Genomic DNA, 12,653 nt, shown 5'->3' with positions numbered 1-12,653 from the left:
CCTTGTAAGTGCAAGTGACGGTCTTACCCGCACAATCACGAACAAGGAAGCAAAACTTCAACCTATCATCTACCACGTTCAAAGGTTATCCTAAAAAAAAAAAAAAAAAAAAAAAAAAAAAAATGAGGAAAACCTACACGCAGGTCAGATATGGGTAAAGTTTAGCCATCCTACTAAGTGCAAGTGACGGTCATACCCGCACAATCACGAAAGAAGAAGCAAAACTTCACACCTATTATCTACCACGTTCAAAGGTTAACTTATCCTCAAATAAGGTAAACCTACACGCAGGTCAGATGGTAAAGTTTAGCCATCCTACTACGTGCAAGTGACGGTCCTACCCGCACAATCACGGAAGAGGAAGCAAAACTTCACACCTATCTACCACGTTCAAAGGTTAACTTATTCTAAACACTTGGAAAATTGCTAATTTAAACTTAAGTATGTAAGTCATATAACGTTTATAAAGCAAGGAATCCAATGAATCAAGCGGTCTTAGCCGCGCAAAGATTTACATTTCATAAATATTCGTTACAAGAATGGCCGGGTAACTACCCGCCTACAAGAGAGTAAATCTATACAAACTAAATCTATCCTAGTAGCGGGAAGGGATCTTCAGGATCAGGCTTCAGGGCCACTTCCACTTGGACCAGCGCCGTCAGTAGAGCGTGGCTGTTCAAGGTAAGCCTTAAGGATAGGTAGCCCGTCATCAGCAGCAGCAATTTCATTCACCTTCTCCACCACCGGATGCGGGAAGGCGGCGTATTGATTTACTGCTTGGTCATATATGGCTTCAGTATCTACATTGTACAAAGGGAAGTTGGATGGCGGGACGCCTTTCTCAACAAACCCTAGACCAAGCAGGAAGCCGACCCATTCCCCATCCTCGTGAGAAGCGTTGAGGGCTGCGCTCATTGCATCGTCGTAAGATGTCTCTGAAAAGACCCGATGCACAACCTGCATAAGAAAATATACAAGTGTCAACACCCTATTTACAAAGAAAAGCGTGAACACATGCAGATAGACATACCTGAGACAACGCTTCTCGAATAAGCCATTCCTTGGCAACCAGAGCTTCTTTAAGGGCGGCTTGAGCTTGGGTGCAGGCGCGTTCGGCTTCGCTTTTGTTAAGATTGGCAAGTAGCACTTCCTTTGCGGCAGCCTCTTCGACGCCCTTAAGCTTCCGCTCGGTATGGTCAAGCACGCCCCTCTGGTCCAAGATCTCCTGGAGCTTCTTGGCATCTTCCTTCGCCAAGGCATCATGAGCACGTTGGAGAGCCTCTAATTTGGCCTTGAGCTCCTCGTTCTCCACGCGTAAAGGCTCAGCAACGGCTTCAGCCTTGGTAGCCCTCTCGGTCGCGTTCCTCGCAGTCTCCTTAGCTAGCCGAAGCTGTTCGTTAACAGCTTGGGCAGCCTTGGAGCGGGCCTCGAGTCGCGCTTGAACCTCAACCTCGAGGGCCTTGAAGGCCTTCTCCTTCTCCGCAGCAGCTGCGGACAGCTTTTGGTTCTCCTCCCGAAGAGCCCGCGCTTGAGATACTTCCTTGGCGCGAGCTGCTTTCAACTTGTCGTTTTCACGACAAAGCAGCTCGACGCGCGGATACATCCGGGCTTGGAGAACTCGAAGCTCGTTGGTTAGCCTACCCTCCTGGTAGCTAGCCATGGCTTCCCCCAACGCACCATGGGGAGCAGCGTGGCGAGCCCATTCCACGCACTCCACAGGGGTACGAAGGGTTGTTCCTCGGCGTATGTTCCATCGCGGAACATACACTTCATTGGAATCCGAAACTGCAGAAAACAAAAAGCAGTTAGGAAAAGATGATAAAATATATAAGTGAAAAAGGGCCAAAGGAACCCTACGCACCTGTAGGGTCAATTACAGGCCGATAGCCGCCGAACCCATCACCTGAACCCAATGGAAATCCATCCAAGAGGTCAGGCAGATGGGAAGGTAGCGGAAAGATGCGAGAAGCCCCACGCGTACCTGAGGGACCGGCCGTCGTTGCCGATGACGGGGGCATGGTAGCAGCCGCCGTGGTCTCCGCCGCGGTCGCTGCCGCAGAATCTGCGGCAAAAGTAACCGCCGGCTCTGTGAAGGATGCTGTAAAAATCGCACTCACAGCCGGCGGTGACGTCATCTCGGCTGGAACAGTCGGCTCAGAATGAGCAACTGAACTAGCGGAAGCAGGCGCAGGCGCCTGGGTCGACGCCTCAGGTAGGCTGACCAAGCCTACCGTCATTGGCGGAGAGGTTGTACTCGGCCCCTCACCCTGGAATGCGCCAACATCCACACCTGCGTAAAGAAGAAAAGTGTTAAAAAGACTTGAAGATTAAACTACGAAGATAAAAGCTAAGAGAGTTGTACTTACGGGTTTTCTTGAGCTTGAACGTACGGACGGGCGGGGACGAACCCGATGGAGCCGGTCTCTTGATGCCGGTCACCGTCGTCGTCATTGGTTCTCCGGAGGTAACAGTCGTAGCCTCCGGAACAGTGGTCTTCTCACCACCGGGGTTCCCCGCCACCTCTTCACTATCTGACTCAGTGTCAGATAGGAGCACTGGATCGGCTGTGGAGGCCGCCTTCTCCTTCCCTTTCCCGCCGGCAGCCCTCTTCTTCCGCACTAACGGAGGACCATCTGCGGATTCCTCAGAAGAAGACAGGGTGTAAGGAATTCCAGCAGCGGGTACAGCACTGAGGGGTGGAGGAGAGAATAACGCCTTACCTGGCCGCCGGTGGCTCAGGATCTCGTGGCCCAGCGGATAGACCTCCACAAACCGATCCGCTGTTTGCTCCAGGATGGGCAACTCGTTCTCGTCAAGAGCACGAGTACCCACCCGCACAGGATCGTCAGCTTCCCGCAGGTACAGGAGCGACTCCAAATTGTTCCCCTCTGAAAGAAAAGAAACAGTTAGAAGACAAACTCATATCAGCAAGAAAGACAAGACATACCATAAGGAGTAGAGTTCAAACCGTATTCGAGAAGGATGGGAACCTGAGACGCCTCCTTCCATACCCCGGCTCATCCCCAGCATCACCATCCCGGACTCCGCAAACCGGTAAACCGGAGATTGGACCCGGGATATCTTTGCAAACCATTCCGCCTCCTGGTAGTTGGTGGCGTGGTGGCTCGGAATTGCTTGGCCATTTTTAAACTTCATGGCAATGGGGATGGCGCGGGCAGAAATGTAGAAGAACTCCCGCTTCCACGATCGGAGACTGCGCTCGGTCGCGCAAATCTTCAAACCCTTGATCCGGGTTGTCAGGGTGTACCACCCCTGGATGCACCTCCAAGTATAGAAGGTCATCAGGCGGTCCACATAGGGCTCAATGCCCAGAATCCGGCACACCCACTCGAAATGGCGAATCTTGGCGATCGCCATGGGGTGCAACTCGGTCAGATGAACACCGTGCCTCTCAAGGACACGGTAAACAAACTTTGTCAATGGGAACCTAAGATTCCCATAGACAAAGAATACTGCATAAACCCCGATCTTGCCTCTGGGGGCATCGTACACGGTCTGATGGGGTTCAGGAAACTCAGGCTCGAAAGGATCGAGCATGAACTTCCTAACAACATACCGGTACTGATCACCGGGCAGAGCACACTGGCACTCACCAGCAGTACTCCTGTCATTGGTGGTAGACTCGAGATCATGTGAAGACATCTTGCAGAAAGAAAGCGATTTCGGGAAAATGCTTGCCTGAAAAGGGGAGTATTTGCCGGAAATCGCTAAGAAGAAGAAGAGAAGGGTGAAGGTGTGAATTAAAAAGGACCCTCTCCCCCTTTATATACTAATCGCAATTAATGCGGAGGAGAGAGAAATAGAGGATGCAATGAAACTATGACGCGTGGCAAAAAGCAAGCTGGCAACAGCTGTAAAAAGTACGCGTGCCAGAAATTTCGCGGCCACGAGCCCGAAAAATCGAGCCCACGCGCCTGAAAAAGCGTCTGGAATGACCATGTACTGTCACGTCACCATAACTTCCTGCACGTCCTGACACAGTCAGAAGAAACCATCGCACGACGTTTCAGATGTTTGGACTGTTCTTATCCTCACCAACCTTTCGAATTTCAAAATTCAAAATTCAAAAAGATTCAAAAATAAGCGGGAAAATACCCCTTACCTTGGCAACCAAGTAACCATAAGACGGATGCGGGTACAGTGTTAAAGCAAAACCCTTCACATACCTAGCACCCGCAGGGAATTGAAGCCAAGAATACCCCGGCAACAAAGTAACTATAAGGCGGGTGCGGGTACAGTGTTAAGGCAAAACCCTTCACATACCTAGCACCCGCAGGGAATTGACGCCAAGGGTACCTTGAAAGTAAAGTAACCGTAAGACGAGCGCGGGTACAGTGTTAAGGCAAAACCCTTCACATACCTAGCGCTCCGCAGGGAATTGAAACCAAGAAGGATGTTCTGGGCAATGCTTGCGGAAACGGAAATAACATCCCCGCATAGCGGGAACGTCGAGAACTACATTGTTTGAGGCTCCAGGATGGAATTGGTGGTTTAAACATAATTGATCACTATGTTCAAAACCACTAAAACCTCAAGGAGAATCCACACAAGTGAGACTCAACGCTCCTGACTTGCGAGAAGGTTACATACCTACCCGCATCATACCCAAAGATCAAGCAAAAAAATCGGGAATTTTTGCAAGTGACATTAGGAAACCCGCGGGAAGAATCCCCACGGAGAACCTTAAAACTAAAAACCCTTTTCAAAACCCCTTGCTTAAAGTCCAAAAGTTCACCTCACTTTATTAAACATTCATGAGAAGAACATTGGACTGGGGGGACTTGAAGAGGTAGGTCCCAGCAGAGACCAGTTGGTCCCGCAAGACTCACCTTGAATAGGGACGTCTGCGCAAAGGCCATCTGCTCCCGCAGGACCCACCATGCTCATAGAATCTTACGCGCAGTACGCAAGCTGTACACGCAGGGAAAGCCTCCCAGTGGTGAAGTACCCCGCCTGTTCCCGCAGTTGCGGATACAAGCCATCAGGGAAGGCTACCCGCAGACAGCAGGGCTACACGCACAAGGCAATAGCTACTTCAGTAGTCACATGAAGGAATGAGCAAGGCGGGAACAATCCCGCCAAAATGAGCCAGTCCGTATGATTCTGAAAGATCTTTTGTACTATACCTACCAAGGTATGGATAGGACAGACGATCTGACCAGAACAACCCATGAGCCAATCACAGGGTGACAGCTCACCGACAACAGTACGAGGAGGAGCACCCTCTAGTACTGTTTGTCACTATTAGCCGCTGCCTACTCACCAACTCTTACTGACGGGCGTGCGTAGCCTACAGTTGGTAGAATAATGTTACTGTTGGCCGTAACCTATTCACCAACCAGCATGGCCTGCGTATAATCCACAGTAGGTGGGATGTGCATAATCTACAGTTGGTGGAATAGTGCAGCCGACTTTGTTACTGTTGGCCGTAACTTATCCACCAACCAGTATGGCCTGTGCATAATCCACTGTTGGTAGAACAGGAATACTATTCAGCCGGCTGTACCTGCTTGGAAACCTACCTTCGGCTATAAATACTCCAACATCTTGGAATGGTAAGATCATCTGCTATCCAGTTATCTAGCAATCTCTTAATATACACTTATATTCAGAGCAATCTAGTCTGATTCTCACGCCGGAGGGTGGTCACAAGGAGGAACCCCCCCCCCCCCTTCTCAGTGACAAGCTTACGGTGTTTGTTTTGCAGGTCCCCCGAAGAACAACCGTCTCTGTTGGACCTCATTCTCGTGGGAAACATTACTTAACCCCCAGATTATCTATAATCTGTCTAGGGTTCACTTAGTGTTTCTTCAAGGACTTTTATAAGAAGGGATATTTGCCACGTCTTCAGCCAAATGAGGTAGTACTGGTGCAATTACTCTCACTATTGATAGTAGATGACCTGCAACTGCTTGACAACCTCACCTTCACCCCTCTACTACAAGAAAATGCGTTTTTAAGGGCGACGCTCGTCGCCCCTAAAACCACAAAATGTCGCCCCTAAATGGGTTCCCCTATTACCTTGTCACTAATAATCCTTCTGTCGTCCCTAAAAGTGATATGGTCGCCCCTAAAGCCTTTTAGCGACGAATTTTAATGCTTTTTTCATTTTTCATTTTTTTTTACAATTTCCAGGTTTTCACCGCCAAAACAAACAAGCAGATTTTTTCCAAAATGCATATCGCAACCATTATATACAAACATAACAAGTACATAAACGTTAACTAGTTCAAATATTTTATTCATGTTATACATAAAATAAAGAATTAAAACATTAATCTAACCAGTCCATTTCATCATTCGCCCCCTTCATATGTATCATCTTCATTGCCTTTATTAGATGCCTTTTTCGAATCCATAATTTGTGAGAGTTGTGCCATAAATCTCGAGTCTTGAAACAAAGTGTTAATTTGATCCTACAAAATAAGGTATATATCGGTCATTACATTAGGAACCAAAAACTTAAATATCATAAGCATAATAATACTTAACAAATGAGTAGAGTTACCATTCACAAAGCACATCAATAAACACCAAATATAACAAAAAAAAATGTTGCATCAACAGAAAACAGCATACATGACTTTGGCTATGTGAGTAGTCATATTTAGAGATAAACTGATGCAAAGCCAAATTGTAAAGTTGTATAAATAGTATCACGTAAATATTTAATTAAAGTTAATATATAATAAAGGTTAGTAAACAAGTCAAGCAGAGCCAAGTCGGTGAGCGCAAGCCAAATTTGGCCGAGCTCGTGGCTCGCTTGTTAGATGACTTGTTAAGCCAAAGTCAGTGCATGCATACAAATCAGTTTATATTAAGAACAAATCTACTTACACACATTCAAATCCGTTCCTATTAAAGCATAAATCAGTTCATACTAACCAAAATTTCATAGATCAGTGGCTGAAATTTAAGGGAGCTAGCTGCAGAATTCTGTCCACCACCGAGGAGGTGCAGCGGTGGTGGTGCTCTAGTGGGTGACGACGGTATGTAGTGGTGGTGGATGGAAATGAAATGACTTGCTCTTGTTTATTAAACAACACAGCAAACACAAATATGTGGACTCAGGTTCAACTCATAATATACAAAACACAAAATGTGTTCTCGGGTTCAACTCAATTATAACGAGCCAGCATGTTTATTTAAGCCCCATTAAATTTTGAACACCAAACATAAAAGCAATCATAGTACTAACGCCAAACTTCTAGTTAGTTACAAATGATGCCTTAACAAAGTAACCGATATTTTGATAAAAAATCGTTATTTTTTAATATATTAAACTTACTGATTAAACATGCCCAGTTTCATACACCAAATATTAAACAGGTCTAAAGTCAAAATTGCAACTATAGATAGTGTTAACTTGAATAATTAAACTAAAGTTTTCAAAAAATTTATTTCCCTAGATCAACAATCAATAGGATACGATTCAATGAACCAAACAATAATGCAAAAAATAAACATAACCAAGTCAAGAAAGAGAACTCACAGCTCGAGTCAGAAGATAAAATTGTCTTTTGCAAACACCTAATCCCCCAAAGCGCTTAAACCGATGAGGCTTCCTTTTGCTAAACCTAAATCCAAAAATACCTCACTCACACACAAATCAAAATGTATGTAAACATTAAACAAGATAAGTGATAGAAAGGTAAAAGTTAGGGTTTCGAACCAACCAAAATTGAGGTGTAAAGCGGTGGTGAACGGTGACTTCAGTAGACACTCCGGCCGGTTGCAGGTGGTGATGGACGGTTTTTTAAGTGGGCGCTCCGGTGGGAGATGGAGAAAGGAAATTAATCGGTGTTTTGTGAGGAATGGGAGGGATTTGATGGGAAAGGAGGAGGGAAATCCCCACTAGGTTTTTTTGTGACAAACCCTGGCTGTCCGATCAGTTCTTTATAGTCCATTAGATTAAATTTACGCGGATCAAGGTATTAGCGTCGACTTTTTGGGTGTCGCCCCTAAAGGGGTCTTCCAAATAAAAAGATTTATACATCATGATTTGATACATAGATCTATTCATTTAATATATTAATTATGTCATAACTTTTTCTTTATTTTTTAATATTTGGTACTAAAGTTTTAGGTCCAGTTATATTTGTTTTGGTCATGGTTAATCGACTCGCTTTAACCTTCATAACGGTTAACTGAAACCATCATAACGGGTTGGTTATGGTTATGGGTTTGGCCAAAAACCGCCCCAAACCGACCCATACACACCCCTATGCGTTATAACTTCAGAATATGGAGCTCTTGCGAAATTTATCAAAATATTATATAAACAATATAGTAACAGCAAATGAAACGTTGTTGGATTAAGAAATAGGTTTAAACCAAAAATGCTCGTTTTTTTGTTTGAATCTGTTCATTTGGCTTTGATTTGTTTGTTTAACTAGTATAAAAAGTTTAATTCTTTAATCAAAGTAAACTCTAGCGAATAAGCGTTCTATAAAACAGATGTTTTATGACTACGATATCAAGTGTCCTATTACGATGTATTATAATAACACCACAATGATTAAGCGTCCTATAAATGTTAAAGTTATAAGCCTCAAAATGTCAAGTGTCCTGTTAAGTTATGTTATAATAAAACTATAACGAATAAGCGTCCTATAAAACGGATGTTTTATGACTCAAATATCAAATGTCCTATTAAGGTGTATTATAATAACATAACAATGATTAAACGTCTTATAAAGGTTAAAGTTATAAGACCATAGTGTAAAATGTCCTATTAAGTTATGTTCTTATATGACTTCGACTAGAAAGGGTCCTATAACACCGAACATTTATGACTTAATTACAAAGTGTCCTATTAACTTGTGTTATAATAAGACCTCCAGTGATCAAGTGTCATATTACATTACCACATAATGGGACACCAACAACTACATGTCTTATAGATTACTTTATTAGGATTTACATTTTAAGTGTCTTATTAAGTTATATGATAATACGACCCTAAAGAATCATCCATCCTATAAAATAACTTTTTAGGACACCGATTGTGTAGCGTATATTGCGAAAGGACCTCAGATGTTCATTTGTCCTATTAAATAGATTTTAAGACTCTATTTTACAAGCGTCCCACACAAAAGGTCCTAAAAAGCCCTTTTTGTTATAGTAATTCATTCATAAATTTACAATTACAATACCTTTTAGAATTAAGAAGATACATGATGATTGACTTTAACTTTTGTACCAGTTGATAGGCTCAACAACAACACCCCCACCCGTCGATATAACAAGTCGATACATTGATGACAACTTCCTCAACACCTCAGTCTTAAACAAAGTATATACATATATATATCCAACAACCATAAATAGTTGAATCTCACAAATATCAAAGCTATTAATATTCATATATAACAACGGATAATAACAATAATTATTGTGTAAATTATGTATGAAGGTAAATTAACCTCCTTTTCTCGGAAAAAGCTCTCGCTGTGCAATTTGATTATGTCAGCAATTGTAGTCCCATCACCCTCCTCTACTAATTTGTCACTGTGGTCAACATGAAACGCAAATTCAATCTGAATGTATAAAGAATAAGTCGTTTTTACTAATGTTTTATCTCAAACCAGTCAATAACTTAAAACGATTAACGAAGTGCCACAAACCTGTCATAGAAAGAATAACCAAGCAATACTTGAGATAAAATTTGACCAATTGTTGTTTTCCCAGAGCCCAACATTCCTACATGTAATGAAGTTATGTAAAATAAACGTATCAGTAAACTTTATATATTATAAAGTATAAACACAAAAATATTTGATGAAACTAACCAACAAGATATATACATCTTCCATCTAGATATGGTCCAATTTCCTGTTACTTGTTTTGTGATTTTAACACACTCGAATGGAATAAACTTACAAAAAAATCATAATTTATAAAACCTACTTTGTCATTGTATATAAGTGACTCAAATAAATAATTAATACTTTCATTATTTTTTTATACTCATTTAAACATTAAAATATCAATATACCTTTAGCATTAGCATGAGATCTTCGTTGGTAGTAAAACATTCGGATACGAGTGCAGATTCTATATATAGTTTAAAGGAAAATAGCGATTAATATATATATAATTTTAAAATTTTTAATTGTTTACCTACTTATGACTTACAGATGTGTAAATCCTAATGTTGTATCATAAACGAAATTTGTCTCAGTATAATTTTGACCTACGTTGTTTCACTTGTTTGGCATGTTATCGACTCTACCTATCTAATAAACAGGTAGATTTTAAACGAACAGTTTACTAAAATACTCCATTGTGCCACATGGCATTCACTCAGATTTTTATTTTCCCTCTCATACATTATTTAGGGTTTTTTCTATTTCATGGGTGATTAAAAATACGCATATTCCTTTTCTCCAGCAAAACCATATTCACAATTACTGATCATCTTCTCTCCAGAAGCTGTTCACAAAATAGGGTTTTTTTCTATTCATGATAGGGTAGACGATTCCTGATATGGTCTATAGGGTTAACTTCGCTCAGGATATTACGAATCGGGCCTATATGGTCGACAATTCCGGCATGGATGCCGTCCAGATTTGACAATTCAAGTAAGCTAATTCATTCTCTGGCTCGATTTTTGATTTATAAGTATTTCTTTGTTAATATGATTGTTATGATTCTGATTTAACAAGTTTGAAGATTTGTTTGTTACTTTAGAATTAGTCTAGAATTAGTCAACTTTATGCACTTTATTTTACAAACAATAATAATATTATGAATTTGATTACGTACTAAAGTTGAATTCCTGCTTTTGTAAGTAACTTTTGATTATAAGAATATGGCTCAGATTAAGTAGTAGTAGTAGTAGTAGTATTATTATTATTATTATTATTATTTAACAATTTTGCCATACTTTATTGCATCTAATAATTATGATATATATTTTAAACTCATATAAGTGCAGTGATAATTGCAAATTAAAAGAAATAAAGGTGCAGGGGTAATTTGAGGATTTTGATTTGTAAGGTAATAAACTGCAGATTATTTATAATTTGTGATTTGAATGGTAATGCATAACTTTGGTACAAGATAGGTATCATATATGTATACTACTAATTAGGGTAGATTGGGAAATTTTACGTATTTTGCCGATTAAAGATGGGTTTACAAAACACAAAAATCTCCCAAACCAAAAACTTTCCACTATTTCATACTGTTTTGTTTTGGTTGGTTTTTAATTATCCGATTATTATCATTTAATTCAAGGCCTAATTTAAGGTGAACCGTCCCTAATTTATATTATTTTTATTATTATGAATTTATTATTTAATCTCTGAAGCAAGAGTAGTTTTTGTTCACTTCATATATGTTAGACCATGAGGTTAAGTTTTCAGTTTCTACTCGAATGTGGTTAACAGTTCAGTCTACATTGAATCTATTGTTTGGAGCGAAGGTTAATATTTAATTATATGATATGTAGCCATATCAACTTCATTTTAATACAGCTATAGAAACTTATGATGAATCTCACACACACACACACATATATATATATATATATATAAAATCAGGACTTTAAACTTATTTAAGTTTACCTTTATTTGCAGGATATGCAACATTGTAATCAACTACGATACATTAGTATATGCTATTGCAGCAATGATAAATGGTATATTTGGGACTTCAATATTTTAAGTTTACCATTTTAATTCATGCCGCATCATTTTCTAAAGCAATGTTTAAGTGGGACTTGATGCAACCTGATATAGTCATATAGTCAACTATAAACACTTTAATCCCTTGTTGTTTCTATATAGTTTAGAGCAGGTCAAGCGTGCGAAGCCAACTCACGTTCTCGAAGGTGATTTTTAAAAAGAATATTAAATGTTTTTTTTGTTTATTGGATTTTAATAATCCCTATTTTAGCCGATAATAATCCCTTACAGGTTTTAATATCACAACATTTAGATAGAGGTTGCAACTTTAACTTATTTCCTTATCAACGAGTTGATTTCAATTATATTATGGGTCACGGGTCAAATGGGTTAATAAAAATATTACCTTAACATGAAACAAGGGCTGAACAGATTGATAGTTAATATTTGGGAAAATTAATGGCATAACAGTAAGTATTCTATGTTGGAATTGCTTGCCACTAACTATGGTGTGTTAAACCATTTTCTAATATTAAATTTAAATTGCTTTATATTTGACCAAAACTTGACATGGAAGACTTAATACAAAAATATTGGTGTGTATTAGCATGTGTAACATTTGCCAAAAATTTTCGTTAATAAATCATGTTTAGTAATAAAATTTCGTCATTATGAGAATAATCTTCTTTATTAATGATTTATATGTTTCAAAGTCAACAAAAGTGCAAAAATCGCCACGTAACGAATCTGGCATGGAATGACCCCGGGTAAAAAGTCAGAAAGTAAATAATTCACTAAAGGGGTTAAATGATCTCGAAAAATTAAAATATATATTAAATTAGTCGAGTTAATATATAAACATAATTTTAGAATATTCGAATCGCGAAAATTAGAAAATAAGTAACCAAAAGTCAGTAGATGATACTGTAAGAGCCCGACATCAAGTTTTTTCAGAAAACTAAGTTATTAGGCGGACATTGACTGTAATCTAGTTTCGCTCAA

At 40.1% G+C, this 12,653-nt stretch overlaps 1 pseudogene; it reads right to left on the bottom strand.

Moving 5' to 3' along the window:
- The window catches only part of LOC143604828 (shikimate kinase 3, chloroplastic-like), a 32,627-nt pseudogene extending 22,205 nt beyond the window's left edge, over positions 1-10,422 (bottom strand).
- Between the last annotated feature and the right edge of the window lie 2,231 nt (positions 10,423-12,653).

The sequence above is a fragment of the Bidens hawaiensis genome, unplaced genomic scaffold (genome assembly GCF_021521415.1).
Source record: "Bidens hawaiensis isolate Kalapana, Puna unplaced genomic scaffold, B.hawaiensis_p1.1 tig00067047_1, whole genome shotgun sequence".
Classification (NCBI taxonomy): Eukaryota; Viridiplantae; Streptophyta; class Magnoliopsida; order Asterales; family Asteraceae; genus Bidens; species Bidens hawaiensis.
The sequence above is the reverse complement of the archived record's forward strand: the minus strand, read 5'-3'. Positions and strand labels throughout refer to the sequence as shown.